The sequence below is a fragment of the Alligator mississippiensis genome, chromosome 5, assembly GCF_030867095.1.
Source record: "Alligator mississippiensis isolate rAllMis1 chromosome 5, rAllMis1, whole genome shotgun sequence".
In the NCBI taxonomy this organism is placed as follows: Eukaryota; Metazoa; Chordata; order Crocodylia; family Alligatoridae; genus Alligator; species Alligator mississippiensis.
Window position 1 is genome coordinate 23,505,523 of NC_081828.1, and position 17,371 is coordinate 23,522,893.

Here is a 17,371-nt window from a genome sequence, read left to right on the forward strand (position 1 = left end):
GTACCACAGCCGAAAGAGACTTGGGGAGTCATGACTGACCACAAGATGAACATGAGCGACCAATGCAATGCCGCAGCCAGCAAAGCAAATAAAACTCTGGCTTTCATCTACAGATGCATCTCAAGCAAGACCCGAGACGTCATCCACCCGCTTTACTTGGTCTTGGTGAGGCCACAGCTGGAGTACTGCATCCAATTCTGGGCTCCACACTTTAGAAAGGATGTGGAGAAGCTTGAGAGAGTCCAGAGGAGAGCCACGTGCATGATTTGCGGTCAAGAGAACAGGCCTTATGAGAGGCTGAGAAGCATCTTCAGCCTGGAGAAGCGAAGGCTCAGGGGTAACTTGGTGACAACCTATAAGTATATAAGGGGTGTGCATCAGGAACTGAGAGAATATATGTTCACCAGGGCACCCCAAGGGGAGACAAACTAATGGTCACAAACTGCTGGAAGACCATTTTAGACTGGACATAAGGAAAACTTCTTTTCCGTCCAAGTCTCCAGAGTCCAGAATAGACTCCCCACAAAAGTGGTGCAAGCACCTACTCTGGATAGCTTTAAGAAATGCTTGGATGCTTATCTTGCTGGGGTGATCTGACCCCAGCTGACTTCCTACCAGACTTCCTACCCTTGGGCAGGCGGCTGGACTCGATGATTTTGCGAGGTCCCTTCCAGCCCTATTATCTATGAAATGTATGAAATCTATTATAATTTTGATTAATCGAGTGCTCTGGGATTGATATCATAGTGACAGGCATATAATAACCTGGCAAAAATTAGCTTTCTCCCAGGCTTTGCAACCATCCCAGTGTTCCAAGAGTTATTACAAATCAGCAGTCCAGATAGTTCCTTGGCTTGGTCTCTTTAAAATCTTGAATGCAATTTATCTGGATCTGATGCTTTAAATCTTCACTCTTTGTAGTTGCTGTTTATAACAGTTATCTGTACTGCCAGACCTCATGTCCCTCTGGATAGCTTGCTCCATCCTGTATACAGTACAGTAGTCAGAGCCCCTCAGATGCATAGAATTTGTTACTTTAAGTTTGAGGATCACCTTTACATCAATACAGCTTTTGTAAAGACTACTTTAATTTAAAAATCATTTTTCCCCAAAATATGTTTATACAATTCTAGAAAGTTCAGGGTAGTGTACAAATGCTCAAATACTTCTTTCTTTTTATTTTAGAAAGAGACCAAAGTTAGCCTCTAGCATATAACATTCCCTACCCCCCTCTTTGGAAATACCTACAGATACACTCTCATTTGGTCAAAGGAAAGGCATATTAGTTGACAAACTTTTATTTAAAATCATAAGTCCTGTAGCTTGAGCCTTGAGCCAGTCTTGCACCCTGATGTTCAAGACAGACACAATGCTGAGAACTACTCTTTCACTAAAATATAGAATTCCCCTTTGCTATGATTTTGAACAGCACATTTTTAATTAAATTTATGATAACTATTTCACCAAAAAGCTTCCAACATGTTCCTTTTGTCTGAATTTCTGTGCAGCACTTGTTTACTATCCAAATTGTTTCTCCAAATGACATACTTATGTTTCAGGAACTGATAGAATACTTATTCACATATGAATTGCAGCTACTGTTTGCCAATTAACTAGACGAAGAGCATTCATGATCCAGTCCCTGTTCATGATCCAGTCCAGTCCCTAAATCCTATTAGATTTTAGGATAGATGAGAAGATTCACATATATAAATTAACTCAATTTTATTACTTAAACTGAGTCATCCTTATTATCTTTTCATTCATATCAGCCACATTTCAGGATACATTATATTTTTATTTCTAAAATTACAAATACCTACTCAGTGACCTCTTTCTTATTCTCTTTCCCCTCCTCTTCTTTCTGTGCTCTCTAATTGCACAGACAAGTATGCTTCGTTATTTAAGCTTGTTACTTGCAATGACCTTAATTCTGCTTTGTATCTGGCTCCTTTGTGTCATTCTGCTACTACTACTACCTTTCAAAAGGCTGTTATTATCTCCCTCTATGTCATGGCTGTCATCAAGAATAATCTATCTAGAATCTAGTGGGGTCTCACAAACCTCCAACGATGGAAATTCCACATTCTCTCTGGGTAACCTGTTTACCCTCCTTGTGAGAAAGTTTTTCCTAATATCTAACCAAGGGGTGGGCAAAATACAGCCTGTGGGCCGAATTCGGCCCACCAAGCACTTTCATCCGGCCCGCAGTGCCCACTAACAAATTGCACCCCACCCTTCCACCCATGAGGGTAGAAGTAAGGCACCCAGGTGTATATTTGCCCCCAAATATACCCTATTACACCTCACTCCCACACTTGTGGGCAGAAGGGCCTGGCCCTGCCAGCTTCTGGCTGGGGCTGCTGCAGCAATCATGAAAGGAGAAGCAGAAGCAGTAGCAGCAGGTGGGGTGCTCAGGGTGCAGGTGCCCAGCGGGGCACATCGCAGCAATAGATGCAGCCTCCACTGGGCTGTCTGCATCGCTGGTGCTCCCTGCCACCCACATGCAGCCCCTGCACTCTCTGGGCACAGGAGGGAAACCTCAGGCGCTGGAACTGACTGCCTTCCCTGCCCCCCAGGGGAAGGTGCCTGTGGCTTCCCTTCCCTAACATGCAGCGCTGGTGGGGAAGGCAGCCGGCTCCAGCACGTGGGGCTTCCCTCCTGTGTCTGGAAAGTGCAGGGGCTGCGCGTGAGTGGCAGGAAGCTCCAACGATATAGAAGGCCCAGAGGAGGCTGCGTTCCTTGCTGCGATGTGCCGCGCTGGCTGGAGCAGTGCCCCTTCAGGCCCTGAGCACCCCACCTGCTGCTGCTGCACCATGGGGGGAATGTGGGGGTCCCTATAGCCCCCACCCTCTCTCACACCCCACAAACCCTACACACCCACACCTTGGCCCCACATCCTCCACATATACACAACCCCCCAACATACCTTATGCCCACCATACATACAGTCACATCTCCTTACAAACTCCCCCATACACACATCCCACCATACCCACACCCACCATGCACACCCACACCACTCATATACCCCCCACAATATACAAGACTAAGAATTTATTTTTGTTATTATGTAATCACCTTTATATACAGTAGGCAAACACAAATCATGACAAAAATATTTTTGTAATAAAATTAAAATATGTTATAGTAGGTGTTTGACTTTTAGTCTATGATTTGTTTTTTTCTGGTTCTAAGATAGCAACCTCCCCTCACCCATGAGGCCCTCAACAGCTCACCAAAACTCATTAAGCGGCTCTCCACCCAAAATAATTGCCTGCCCCAATCTAACCTCAACTTCCCTTGCTGCAACTTGAGACCATTGTTCTTTGTTCTGTCATCTGCCACCACTGAGAACAGTCTAGCTCCATCCTCTTTGTAACCACCCTTCAGGTAGTTGAAGGCTGCTAGTAAATCCCCTCTTAGTCTTCTTTTCTCCAGTATACAAGACCAGTTCCCTCTGCCTCGCCTCCTAAATCATGTGCCTCAGCCCCATAATCCTTTCTGTTGCCCTCCACTGGATCCTCTCCAATTTGTCCACTTCCCTTCTGTAGTGGGGATTCCAAAATTGGACACAGTATTCAAGATGTGGCCTCATCGGTGCCAAATAAAGGGGAAGAATCACTTCCCTCAGTCTGCTGGTGATGCTCCTACTAATACAGCTTGGTATGCCATTAGCCCTCTTCGCAGTAAGGGTACACTGCTCATATTCAACTTATTGTCCACTGTAACCCCCAGGTCCTTTTTTGCAGAGCTGCTGCTTAGCCAGTCAGGCCCCAGCCTGTGCCAGTGTATGGGATGATTCCATGCTAAGTGCAGGACTTCCCATATGTCCTAATTGAACTTCATGCAATTTCTTTTGGGCCAATCCTCCAATTTCTTTAGGTCTCTCTGAATCCTAGCTTTACTCTCCAGCATATCTACTACTCCCCCCAGCTTGGTGTCATCCACGAACTTGCTGAAGGTGCAATCCATCCCATCTTCCAGGTTGTTGATGAAGATATTGAACAAAACCAGCCTTACGACTGACCCCTGGGGCACTCCACTTGATATCAAGCCATTGATTACTACCCTTTGAGCCCAATGATGCAGCCAATTTTCTGTCCACCTTACAGTGCATTCATCCAACCCATATTTCCTTAGCTTACTTGCAAGAATGTTGTTAAAGACCATATCAAAAGCTTGCAAAAGTCAAGGTATATCATATCCACTGCTCTCCCCACATCCACATAGCCATCATAGAAGACAATCAGGTTAGTCAGGCATGATTTGCCCTTAGTGAATCCATGCTGACTGTTCCTAATCACCTCATCTTCAAAGTGCTTAGAAATGAATTCCTTGAGGACCTGTTCCATGATTTTTCCAGTGACTAAGGTGAGACTGACCAGTCTGTACAAGTTCTCTGGATCATTCTTTTCCCTTTTCTTAAATATGAGCACTATTTTTGCCCTTTTCCAATCATCCAGGACCTCTCCCAATTGCCATGAGTTTTCAGAGATGATGGCCAGTGGTTCTGCAATTACACTGGCTAACTCCCTCAGCACCCTTGGGTGCATCCCATTCAGCCCCATAGACTTGTATATGTCCAGCTTTTCCAAATATTCCCTAACCTGTTCTTTCACCACTGGTGGCTGCTCACCTCCTCGCCAAACTGTGCTGCCAGGGTCAGTAGTCTAGGAGCTGATTTTCCCTGTGAAGACTGAGGTGAAAAAAGCCTTTTCTGCATCCTCTGTCACTAGTTGCCTTCCCCATTCAGTAAGAGACCCACACTTTCCCTGATCCTCTTCTTGTTACTAACATACTTATAAAAATCCTTCTTGTTACTCTTCACGTCCCTTGCTAGCTGCAACTCCAATTGCACCTTGCCCTCCCTGACTTCATCCCTACATGCTCAAACAATACTCGTACACCTCTCCCTAGTTGTTTGTGCTAGTTTCCACTTCTTATGAGCTTCATTTTTGTGATTTAGCTTAACGAAGTGTTCACTGCTAAGTCAAGCTGGTTTTCTGCCATACTTGCTAGTCTTCCTGTACATTGGGATAGTTTGTTCCTGCACTCTCAGTAAGTCTTCTTTAAAGTACAGCCAGTTCTCCTGGACTCTTCTCCCCCTCAGACTGGCCTCCCAAGGGATCTTGCTCATCAGTTCCCAAGTGAGTTGAAGTCTGGTGTTCTGAAGTCCAGGGTCCTTACTCTGCTGCTCACCATCCTTCCTTTCCTCAGGATCCTGGACTCAGTCATCTCATGGCCACTGCTGCCCAACTTCCTATCCACTACTACATTCCCCACCAACTCTTCCCTGTTTGTGAGCAGCAGATCAAGAAGAGGATGGCCCTTAGTTGGACTTTCCAACACTTGCACCAGGAAGTTTCATAGTTTCATAGTTAGTAAGGTCAGAAGGGACCTAAGCAGATCATCTAGTCTGACCCCCTGCCATGGGCAGGAAAGAATGCTGGGGTCAAATGACCCCAGGCAGGTGGCTGTCTAGCCTAATTTTGAAGACCCCCAGGGTACCGGCAAGCACCACTTCCCTTGGAAGTTGGTTCCAGATCCTAGCCACCCTGACAGTGAAGTAGTGCTTCCTGATATCTAGCCTAAATCTACTCTCAGTCAACTTATGGTCGTTGTTCCTTGTTACCCCTGGTAGTGCTCGGGGGGACAGGGACTTTCCCATAGCCTGCTGGTCCCCCTTGGCAAGTTTATAGATGGCCACCAGATCCCCTCTCAGCCTTCTCTTGTGGAGGCTGAACAGGCTCACGTCCCATAGCTTCTCCTCGTAGGGCCTGCCCTGCTGCCCCTAATCATGCGAGTGGCCCTCCTCTGGACCCTCTCAATGCTGTCCACATCCCTCCTGAAGTGTGGTGCCCAGAACTGGATGCAGTACTCCAACTGCGGCCTGACCAATGTCACATAGAGGGGGAGGATCACCTCCTTGGACCTGCTTGTGATGCATCTATGGATGCATGACAGTGTGGTTAGCTTTCCTGACCGCGTCCCCACATTGGCAGCCCATGTTCATCTTGGAATCAATAATGACTCCAAGATCCTTCTCTGCCTCTGTGCTGACAAGAAGGGAATTCCCCAGCCTGTAGGTATGCACCAGGAAGTTGTCCCTAACACTCTCCAGAAACTTCCTGGATTGCCTGTGCACTGCTGTATTGCCCTTCCAACAGATTTCAGGGTGATTGAAATCCCCCATGAGAGCCAGGCCCTGTGATCTGGAAACTTCCACTGGGTTTTTGAAGAAAGCCTCAAATACCTCATCCTCCTGGTCTGGTGGTCTATAGCAGACACCCACCACAGCATCACCATTGTTGCTCTCCCTTCTTACCCTAACCCAGAGACTTTCGGCAGGCCTATCTCCAGTTTTATACTGGAGCTCAGCAATCATACAGCTCTACAGATATCTGAGGTAACTACCTGATTGCCCTACTTCCCCTGTTATCCCCTCCTGCTTGTTTTTCCTCTAGGTCACCCACTTCCCCACCTACCTCAGAGTGTTGGTCTCCATCCTCTGGCAAGCATAATTTAAAGCCCTTCTCACTAGGTTAGCAAGCCTGTCTGCAAAGATGCTCTTCCCTCTTTTCATTGGGTGGATCCTATCTCTTCCTAGCAATCCTTCTTCTTGGAACAACTTCCTATGGTTGAAGCAGCCAAAGCCCTGAGGCAACACCATCTGCTCTGCCATGCATTGATCTGCAGGATGCGTCTGCTCCTGTTCCCTTCCCCTTGGCCAAAAGAATCGAGGAGAACACCACCTGAGCCCCTGTCCCCTTCACCCTTGCACCCAGAGCCCTGTGGTCACTTTTGATCTGCTTAGGGGCCCCCCTCACAGTTGGGGGGGCTCACATGGATGAGCAGCATATGGTAGCAGTCAAAGGGCCAGATGAGTCTCAATCTTCCTTCCATGACATCTCAGATCCAGGCTCCAGGCAAGCAACAGACCTCCCAAGACAACAGGTCAGGCTGGCAGATGGATCTACCCAATTTTTATTGGGATTACCACTATCACTTTGTGAATCTGTCTGTAGAAGAAAGTAGAGAGGTGGCTGACTTTTACCTTGAAAAAGTACAGGCTACCATGCAGTTTCCTTGATTGTTTCCTACTAGCCCCTAAGGCAAGAATACTGGGACTCTAACCTGTCCTCTCTTTCTGTGCTATCCTGCTCTCCTTATTTTAAGTCATAGTGTTGCCAAACTTCCATTTATTGAACATCTAACTCCAAACATATTCAAAAGTACTGGAGATACTCCTCCTTCTGTTGAACAGGATTCACTGTGAGCATACTTAAAAGCCCTAATTGTTTTGAGCCTGAAAACAAGAAGTACAACTGCTCTCCCATGAGAAGTTATTTACAGCACACAGCCAGGATCTCAGGATATTCATCACTACATTATCAAAAACCTAGCATACTGTCTTTTGATATATAAGTCAGGATCAGTGTCATATCATCCAGCAGAGTGCACAGTGTATGAATCTGGGGATAGACTCACCATTTATCCGATGCAACAAAGAAGAAAATATTGAGGAAAATCTCTCTTAGTAGCTCAGTTTTCTCTTAAATATTGATGTCAACATAAAACCCAAAATGTCTGCAAACCAAACTAAATGAAAGTCTGCAGAGCATTTAAAAACATGCATTCTTCCTGTTTAGAATGGCATGAATCCTCTGAGTTTAGTGGGTACAGAAATAAGTAGCAACAAAACAACTCAGTCCTGCCACATCAGTGTAGAAGGTTAGCAGAAGCAGACCTTTAATATAGGCATTTATTTGTCTAGTAGTTTTATTGGACTTAGGGGTGGGCAAAATGTGGCCTGCTATCCAGCCCACAGGGCCCCTAAAAAATTTAGAAAAGTAATATTTACCTGCCCTTGGCTGCCTGTCGTGAGGCCCTCAATGGCTTGCCAAAACTCAGTAAGCAGCCCTCTGCCCAAAATAATTGCCTGCCCCTGTTTACACTATGGTAGCTAAGTTTGATTTAGACAGAATAGAAGGTGGTTATTCAGACCATCCTAAATCCATTTAGGACAGAGAAAAAAAATTGTAGTTCAAAAGCTCTATAAATTCCTGCAGTCACAAACAAAGCAGCCATGGAAACAGGAGCACACTGTAGCACCTACAACTGCATAGTACAGTGCTCGTGTTACAACTCCATATTATTTCCCTACAAACTCCCACTTGAATTTTATTAAGAGCCTGTTTCCAAATAACATTTGTTTTCTTCAAGTACAGAACCCAGAATGCATTTTGCCATACCTGCATCATTTTGTATACATCTACACATGCTTTAATGTGCATCAGCCTATTTTAATGCACATTAAAGCATCACCAAAAAATCATGCTATTTAGCCTATTAAAATAGGCTGATGAGCATTAAGCATAATTTTAAAACCATGCTCTTTAGTTCATTAAGACAGGCTAATGCACATTTTCCTAGAACCTCAGGGTGCCTCTAGATATGCTGCGTGTCTGCTCCGATGCACTGTATTTACAGTGCATCGGAGCAGACTTGATTAATCAGGTCAGCTGGATTGTGGTGATTACACTCCTGGAGCACATGTAAAATTGCCTTCACAATGAAGGTACTAGATGTAATGTGCATTAACTAAAGTGCGTTAAGGCACATGTAGATGTGCCCTTTAATATTAGATTTTAAAAACAATCTATACAAACAAAAACAGAGTACTGGATCACATCTACCCAAAGAACCTTGCCTTCTGGGTCTCAGACTGTTTTGGTTGGATATGACTGACTCTTGATTTTCTCCCTGGTCAATCAGCATTTTTCTGGTCATTTTGTCATTCTACTAGTGAAATGTATTCTGTCCAAGTTTGCAGATGACACAAAGCTATGGGGAGAAGTGGACACGCCGGAGGGCAGGGAACAGCTGCAAACAGACCTGGACAGGTTGGACAAGTGGGCAGAAAACAACAGAATGCAGTTCAACAAGGAGAAATGCAAAGTGCTGCACCTAGGGAGGAAAAATGTCCAGCACACCTACAGCCTAGGAAATGACCTGCTGGGTGGCACGGAAGTGGAAAGGGATCTTGGAGTCCACTAGGACTCCAAGATGAACATGAGTCGGCAGTGTGACGAAGCCATCAAAAAAGCCAATGGCACTTTATCGTGCATTGGCAGATGCATGACGAATAGGTCCAAGGAGGTGATACTTCCCCTCTATCGGGCGCTGGTCAGACCGCAGTTGGAGTACTGCATGCAATTCTGGGTGCCACACTTCAAGAAGGATGCGGATAACCTGGAGAGGGTCCAGAGAAGGGCCACTCGTATGGTTAAGGGCCTACAGACCAAGCCCTACGAGGAGAGACTAGAGAAACTGGACCTTTTCGGCCTCCGCAAGAGAAGGTTGAGAGGCGACCTTGTGGCTGCCTATAAGTTCGTCACGGGGGCACAGAAGGGAATTGGTGAGTATTTATCCACCAAGGCGCCCCTGGGGGTTACAAGAAATAATGGCCACAAACTAGCAGAGAGCAGATTTAGATTGGACATTAGGAAGAACTTCTTCACAGTTCGAGTGGCCAGGGTCTGGAACGGGCTCCCAAGGGAGGTGGTGCTCTACCCTCCTCTCAAGAGGAGGTTAGATGAGTATCTAGCTGGGGTCATCTAGACCCAGCACTCTTTCCTGCTTATGCAGGGGGTTGGACTCGATGATCTATTGAGGTCCCTTCTGACCCTAACATCTATGAATCTATGAATCTATGAATCTACTGTTCTCCCCATACAAACCTTTCTTTTATCAGAGCCCAACTCTCACTTCCTACTATTGGCTTCAGATCCTACTGATCTCTTGCATAACTTTCTGCTTTGTGGTAAAATGTTCTGAATGACAGGGATGTATCGTATGATATACATCTGGTTCCCGTATTGTGATAGGGCTGTTATCTGAACTGGCTCAATTTTCTACTTTTTTGTTGCTACTTTTTTGTTACTCTTAAATACACATGTTTTAAGAATAAAAACCAACATGTTGAATCTAAGGAGACTTTATTGTTTCAGGCTGTATGCTCTATATGGTTTCAGGCTCCTTTTAAAGGTGTCAGAGGAAATCTCTGTCATAAAGCAAATAGTATATAATGTTGACTTTTTGCTTGTGTCAGCAACTGTGAAAGTGCCCACAAATTCAAAATACTTTCTATCGTTGCTGCTTAATTTTTGGTTGGAATGAGGAAAAGTAGTCTGTAAGTATGCCACACGCCATAAATTTTAGTGTTTTTCAATATAAAAGAGGATAATGAAGCTACATCATTGAGTGGGATTGTCCTGCTTTTGAAAGCTTATAAAGACTTAGACAACAGTAATCAAAAGATACACAGAACTGAAAAAAAAAGCCAAAAAAGCAAATTTTATGTTTTGACCAAAGCTTGAGCAAACAAAAAAGCAAAACTCCAACCTAATAATAATAATAATGCATTAACATGAAAAGCATTAAACAGAGTATAATATTGTCCCTTACATTACTTGGTTTATAATATTTTGTGAAAGAAATATTTTTGTCAAGAAATAGGATGCTGCATAAACTGTAATGCTGATGATCATGTATTTTGCAACTTGAGATACAATTTGGGCCAAGGGAAGTAATGATGCATTTACGAATCATAAATAACACTGCTTTATTAGTCAATGCTTGCTATGACTTAAATCATTATTTTCAGATAGTGTATATTTCTACTTATAATAAATCTGAATTGTGATGTTTTAACAATGGAATCATTATGTTCCCCCAGAAGCTTCCAGAACAAATATGCTCATTTTACAAGTAAAAAGTTGGGAGGGGAGGTGTTCTGAGCTTTCCTTAAACTAAATTTTGAAGCAAAGCATCAAGCCGAGTATAACTTGCTCTCATGCAGTGTTCTTAGCATTAGATATTGTGTAGCACAGACTTTGCCCACTTGTGCAACCTGATTGCCTTCAGTGAAAGGCTGGAATTTATTATGCAATTCTGTTAAGAGTGAACAAGATGCTGTAGTATCCATCTCTGCCTGTTGTGTTTTTATTTTATGTTATTTCTAGGGATTACAGAACTAAAAGCAGTAGAAAATATTTTAAAATATATAGTACATGATCCTGCAAGAAGTTCCATGTAAGAATATTCCTACACTCATGCACAGACCCAGTAAAGGCAATGGATCTCTGTGGAAGGAGGGGGTCTCTGGTACAAGTCCCCAACTGCAGGATCAGGACCAAAATTAAGTAAATAAAGCTGAATGAAATTTGTTGACTAAAAAGGAGCCATTTTCATAGACTCTTTTCCAGGTAGAATCTTATTTTAGGGCTCCTTGTTTGCACAAGTTTACCATTTTATAAATGTAAAAGATTGTAAAAATGCATTTCACCATTTGAAACATATGTTTTGAAAATTGTTAGCCTTTGTCCTCCAAAAGAACACAAACAGAAAAATGAGCAGCCAATACACAACCTTTAGGCTCTGAAATTCTCTTTCACAAAAGGCCTGCACATACAGTACAGATCCATGTTCTTGTAGTGATTAAAATACTATTTTCAAGAATTATCAATATCCCAGATTCAAAGATGGAATGCCAAAAATACTTAATATCACAGGATTATATTACCATTGGTTAAACATAAAAAGGTTGATTTAGCACCCTTTGGGCATGTTTACACATGCAATTAGTCACAACTAAATTTACTGTACACTAACTGATTTGTGGCAGGTGTCTACACATGTAGAGAACTGGCATTAAATTTGGTGCCAGTTCCGTCCAGCCCTGCCATGTCCCCCTGTGGCCACCGGGGAGAGCTCCAGCCTGTGGACCCAGCTGCCAGCACTTGGCAGTCATTTTGAAGCCAGACCCAGCTGCCAGTATGTGGCAGCCATTTTTAAAACATACCTTGGATCTGTGCAGTCTGGGCAGACACTTCCTGTGTTGAGAGAAGCAGTGTGGCATGGACACAGGCAGCACATAGCAGCTCTGCTCCTGCCCCATATGCACTTCTCAGCCATGGCTGCCCCAGCCCCTGGCCCTGGCACCCAGGGACAGGGTCCCCAGATCCCATGTGTCCTCCCAGGTGGTCTCCTGGGCAATGTCCTCCACCCACCACCTCTCCTGGTGGGCCAGGTCCTGCTCCTGCCAGGCCTCCACCCAAACCTCCTGCTCTTGCACCACCTCCACCTGCACTGGAGGGTACAGTCTTGAGTCCACTGCTGGTACATGCAGTGGGCTTCAGCACTGGGTGGCAGCAACCTGGAGTCCACAGCCACACAGACGTTGTGTCCAGACGTTGGCCCTGCCTAGGCAAGAGACAGAGGTCTTTTGCGAGTGTTTGCAACATTTCAGAGATAAGATGCTCTGCACTAGGGGCCATGCACTGCCCAGCTTCAGATTGGGGATCTGCTATATGTGGGTGCCCAGGGACCATGGTAAGTCTGACCAGGCAGGCCTGGGTCCAGGCAGACTCAGACTGAGCCTCCTGTCCCTACTTGCTTCCTTGGGGATGGCGAGCCACTGAGTGCTAGCCACAGGAAGCCTGCCTCCCCTTCCCAGGGTAGGCCAGTCCAGGCTTCTGACAGCTTCTGCCATGGCTCCAGACCCCACCTCCCCACTTCCCCCTGCAGGCCAGCCATTTTTCACTGCCACCCAGCCCATGGCACCCAGGCTTGGGGTGCACAGGGCTCTCAGACAACTGGGGCTGGCCACACCCCTACCGTCCCCATTGGGGGTCACTCCAGGGAGGTGCCCCAGGACTAGCTCCCCCCTGCACTGCCACTGTACCCTGTGGTGCATGATGAGCAGGGATCTTGGTTTTCTCTGATTTAAAAACATCGCCAATTTTCAGATAAAAAAGGTAACTCAAATTCCATGTTTTTCCATGATTAAAATGAAATGCCACTAATATATAGATATTTATCTATCTATACAGCTATTTATATAGCTATATACATCTATATTGGGTCTTCATAAAGTCCTCATGCACTTTTAAACTTGAATAACTTAGGTTGTGGACAAGGACTTTATGAAGACCCTGTTTAGATACATCTAGATAGACTGATAGATTGATTGATCAATCTCATCACTAATATATAGATATCTATATTAGTGGTGTTTCATTTTAATCACGGAAACATGGATTTTGGGTTACTTTTTTTAATCTGAAAATTGGGGATTTATTTTAAATCAGAGAAAACCAGGATCCCTGATGATGAGCTATTTGTGCAGCCTGAGAGCTGCCAAAGCCACTACACCCTGCTGATGATGATCCTCCTGGTCCCCCAGGTACACCTGCACTCCTGGTTTGGGATCCTGAGGTAAGAGGGTGCAGGGAACAAGCCTAGGCTGCTCTGCAACCTCTACTGCTGCCTGGAGGGCTAACTTTGGCAGTGCTACATGTCCCTGCCCCCCGTTGCCAAGGAGGACATCGTTGCTGGCATCAGTGCTTTCCTTGGGGTGTAAGAGGGCTGTACTAGGCCTGTGGAAAATGGCAATTATTTGTTTCGGATTCGGCCAATTCGGAGGACAGTAATTTGATTCAGAGATTCAAATCACTGTCCTGATTCAATTCAGCTGAATCAGATCTGAAAGATTTGGCACCGCTTCAGAGATTCAGCCATAGACTAAACAGGTAGCTGACACAGCTGCCTCCAGCTGGTAAGTCTGTTGGGGTTGGGGGAGGGAAGGACATGGGGGAGGGAGGGAGGGATTGGGGCTGGGTCTGGGACAAGCTGCCCAGCTGGGGGGGAAACGTTACTCGGGGATGAGGGCAAGAGGACATGGGATGTGGGCATGGCAGCACTTGGAGCGGGGGCTCTGCCCTGCTGCTACTTGCCCAACTGGAGTGGGAGGGGTGGGATGCAGGCATAGCTCGCTCTAGGCGGAAGAGGGCAAGCAGCAGCAGGGCATAGCCCCCACTCCCAGTGCTGCCGCACCTGCATCCCATGCCCCCCATGCCGGCTGCACAAGCAGCAGCAGCACAGGCCCCACTCCCAGTGCTGATGCGGATATGGCAGTGCTGGAAGTGGGGGCTATGCCCTGCTGCTTCTTGCTCAGCTAGTGTGGAGAAGGGACATGATGCAGGTGCAGCTCGCTCCAGGTGGAAGGGGGCAAGTGGCAGCAGGGCCTAGCCCCCTCTCCCAGCACTGCCGTGCCTGCATCAACACTGGGAGCAAGAACTCTGCCCTGCCACCATTTGTCTACTGGCATGGGAAGATGGGTGCTGCTGCTACTTAGCAGCTGGACTGGGAAGGCATGGGAGGGGAGGGCGCTGCTGCCACTTGCCAGCTGGTGCAGGGCAGGTGCAGGGGGGAGGGTGGGCACTGCCATCACTTGCCAGCCAGTACAGAGAGGAGTGGGATACAGGTGCAGCAGCACTGGCAACAGAGGCTATGCCCTGCTGGCACTTGCCCCCCAGCCTCCCAGGTGGTGTCTAGGGGTGACATCCATTCTGCAGTTCCATACCTCCTCTACACTGCAGCCCATGCCTCACAGATGGCATCCCAGGCACCTAAGCTCACCTGGAGCCTCACAACTCCACTGCAGCCAGCAAGTCTCAGGCCTCTCAGAGATCTTACAGGTCTGGGCTTTCCCTAGCCAGGACTGTGTGTGGATGTAGTGGTTGGAGGTTATAAGGCTGGAGGAAACCCGCCTTTCACCAAGGAGGTTTGTGGTCCTGGCATTTCTTGGGGGCTTCTGCACCACCAGCAGTCCCACCAGGCCTCCCAACCCTGAAAGGGTGCAGTTTTAGGTCATGCCCAGGACTTGGGGCATCCTCCTTCCCCATAGCCCCAGTTCATACCTCCACGTTCACCCTGGGATGGGAGCTCAGTAGGGAGATGTTCTTCCCCTGCTGACTGGTGACTGAGTGCTGCCTCCAACTCTGAAAATGGGGCATTAAATGGGTTTTTTTTAATCAAAAAAAGAAACAGGTGCGGATGGAGTGAGGAGGGTGGTCCTCACTCTGTCTGCATATAGAGCTTGGGGAACCCCAGCAGCAAGAGGTTCACCTTGAGGAACACCAGCTGCTCCAGCAAACCAGGATCCAAGGAGGTATGGTGGGGTGTCACAACATCCCCACCAATGCTAACCACCCTCTCGCTCGGAACACTGGTCGGTGGACAGGACAGGTGTTCCTGGGCAACCGTGGCCAGATCCTGCCACATCTGGCAGCGGCTTTCCCAGTAGGACAATGGGTCACAGAGTAGCAGCTCCATATCCTTGGCAAGATGGGTAGCCACCGAGGCCTCAGCGCTACCTGCACAGTACTGGAGTCTGGTGAATCTGAACCGCAACATGGAAGCCATGCTTTTGGCCCACATTGGCAGCACCTGTGGTGGAGGAGATTGGCTGGTGGATGGAGTGCTGGCATGGGACAGTGGTTCCTCCTCTTCCATGTCCTCCCACCTCTGCCCTTCTCCCTTGCTGACTCTGTTCACCAGGACCTCCGTCCAGTGATCCAGGGTTTGCTGGTGCACATGCTCCCCTTCACCCTTGGGTCGCACATGGCCGCCAGCATATGGACCGTACTGGACTGGAATGGATCCAGCCATTTCTTGATGCCCTCCTTCAGCTACTTCACCAGTGCCTGCACATCTGGTGACAGTGGTGGACCACCAAGATCTGGGAGATGGTGTCCCACTCCATTTTGTTAAGGGGGCCACTGATCTCACTCTCCCCAAGCATGGCCTTCTGTTGCTCCACCAGCCTCTAGAGCATCAGGTATGTGGAGTTCCACTGGGTCTCCACATTCTGCATGATTTTGTGCTGCAGGATGCTCAGCTCTGCCTGTTTGTCCCGCAGCATCTTTCCCCCCTTTATGCTCCGGTGGAAGTAGACCACCACCTTCCTGCATTTTGAAATGAGCTGGCTGGTTGTGACAGCACCCTCACCAGCATCCCTGTCCCTCTCCAAGGCATCCCTGCCTATGAGGCAGAACTTGTGTGCCACACAGCAGATGCCAACAAAGTTGGCATCATGCACCACCTTGACCATATTGGCCCCATTGTCGATGACCATGAACCAGTGGGTGAGCTCACCCTGCCCAACAAGCCCCCCCTGCACCATGCGGTTCATGGCCCCCATGATCACTGTTGCCATGTGGAACTCATCCATCACTTCCACTTGAACCAGAGCCCACTGACAGCCTAACTGATCACACTAGTGCCCTGTGAGGGAGAGGTAAGCATGATCTCCACCCCGACTGCTCCAGATATCCAAGGTAAAGTATAAGGCCACCTGCAGATTGGCTTTGTGCAGCTCTTCCCTCAAGTACTCCCTGCATGCCTCATACAGGGAGGGCACCACCATCCTGCTGAAGGTGGTGCATGCAGACATGCAGTATGATGGGGCCACAAGCACCATGAGCCGCCTGAATATTGGCCACTCAACAAAGGAGAGGGGCTAGCCATCCAGAGCAAGTATCTCCCCAATGCTCTGGGTGACCTCACTCGCCTTTGAAATGTGCCCCCCTTTCCCTCTGCCTTTCTCCCACTGGTCCAGGGTGGCCTGCCCCTGCTCCTGGGGGATGGGGCTTTGGAGAAAGAGGGGGATTTCCCTTTGGGCACACTCCCACTGGTGCCAGGCTGAGGAGGAGCAAGGGCAAGGAGCTGATGCCTCCTGAGATGCATCAGCATCCCCAGGGTGCTGAAGTGTTTCACCTCCTTGCCCCAGCTGGTCTTGCATCAGCAGTTCAGGAAGATAGCATATGTGGGATTATCTGCCACCTCAAAATGAGCCCACGCTACACTACTCCCTCACTTCTGGGGTGCAGGTGCAGATCCTCCCTTATCCCCCTCCTCAGCAGGCAGAGGCACAACAGGGTAAGCTGAGGCACCTTCCCCCACAACCTCCTCCACACTGCCTTCCAGAAAAGGAGACCTAGCTCTAGGGGAACTTTGAGGGGTGCGTAGCACAAACTTAGATTTCCCCTCCTTCCCCAGAACTTCTCTGGCTATGGCATTCAGCTCCACTGCTTCCAGATCCAGATCTTCCACTGGAAGGCTCAGGCTGGGAACTGAAATTGGGGTGGAAGAGACTGTCATGCTGGTGCTTGTCATGCTGATGGTGCTGGGGGTTATTATATTGCTGGTGTTAGTGGAGGTGGGGCAGGTGCAGACACTGCTCCCATGTTCTTGCTCCCATAGCAGCAGAAGCCTCATGGTTGCTAGGGGAAAGGGTGTGTCTGCTTGGTACAGGGAGGGGGGGACTTGCAGCTCTCCCTCTGTTCCCTCTGCCCCCATCCCCACCCCCCCACCAGAGGGCCGGGCACCTGCCTTTCCAGCACGCTTCATGTTTGGTGTGCTGGAAAACGTGCGTCTGTGTGTGTACAACAAAAGCTGTGTTAACCGGCACCTTACAAGCCGGCATGCTCTGTTAACCGGCATGCTGGCTTTTAAGGGCTTATAA

The 17,371-nt window shown here is 47.7% G+C and overlaps 1 protein-coding gene across 2 annotated transcripts in view; it reads left to right on the top strand.

Moving 5' to 3' along the window:
* AK5 (adenylate kinase 5) overlaps positions 1–17,371 on the top strand; it is a 168,044-nt gene that overhangs the window by 74,812 nt on the left and 75,861 nt on the right. The gene's annotated exons all lie outside the window — the stretch shown is intronic.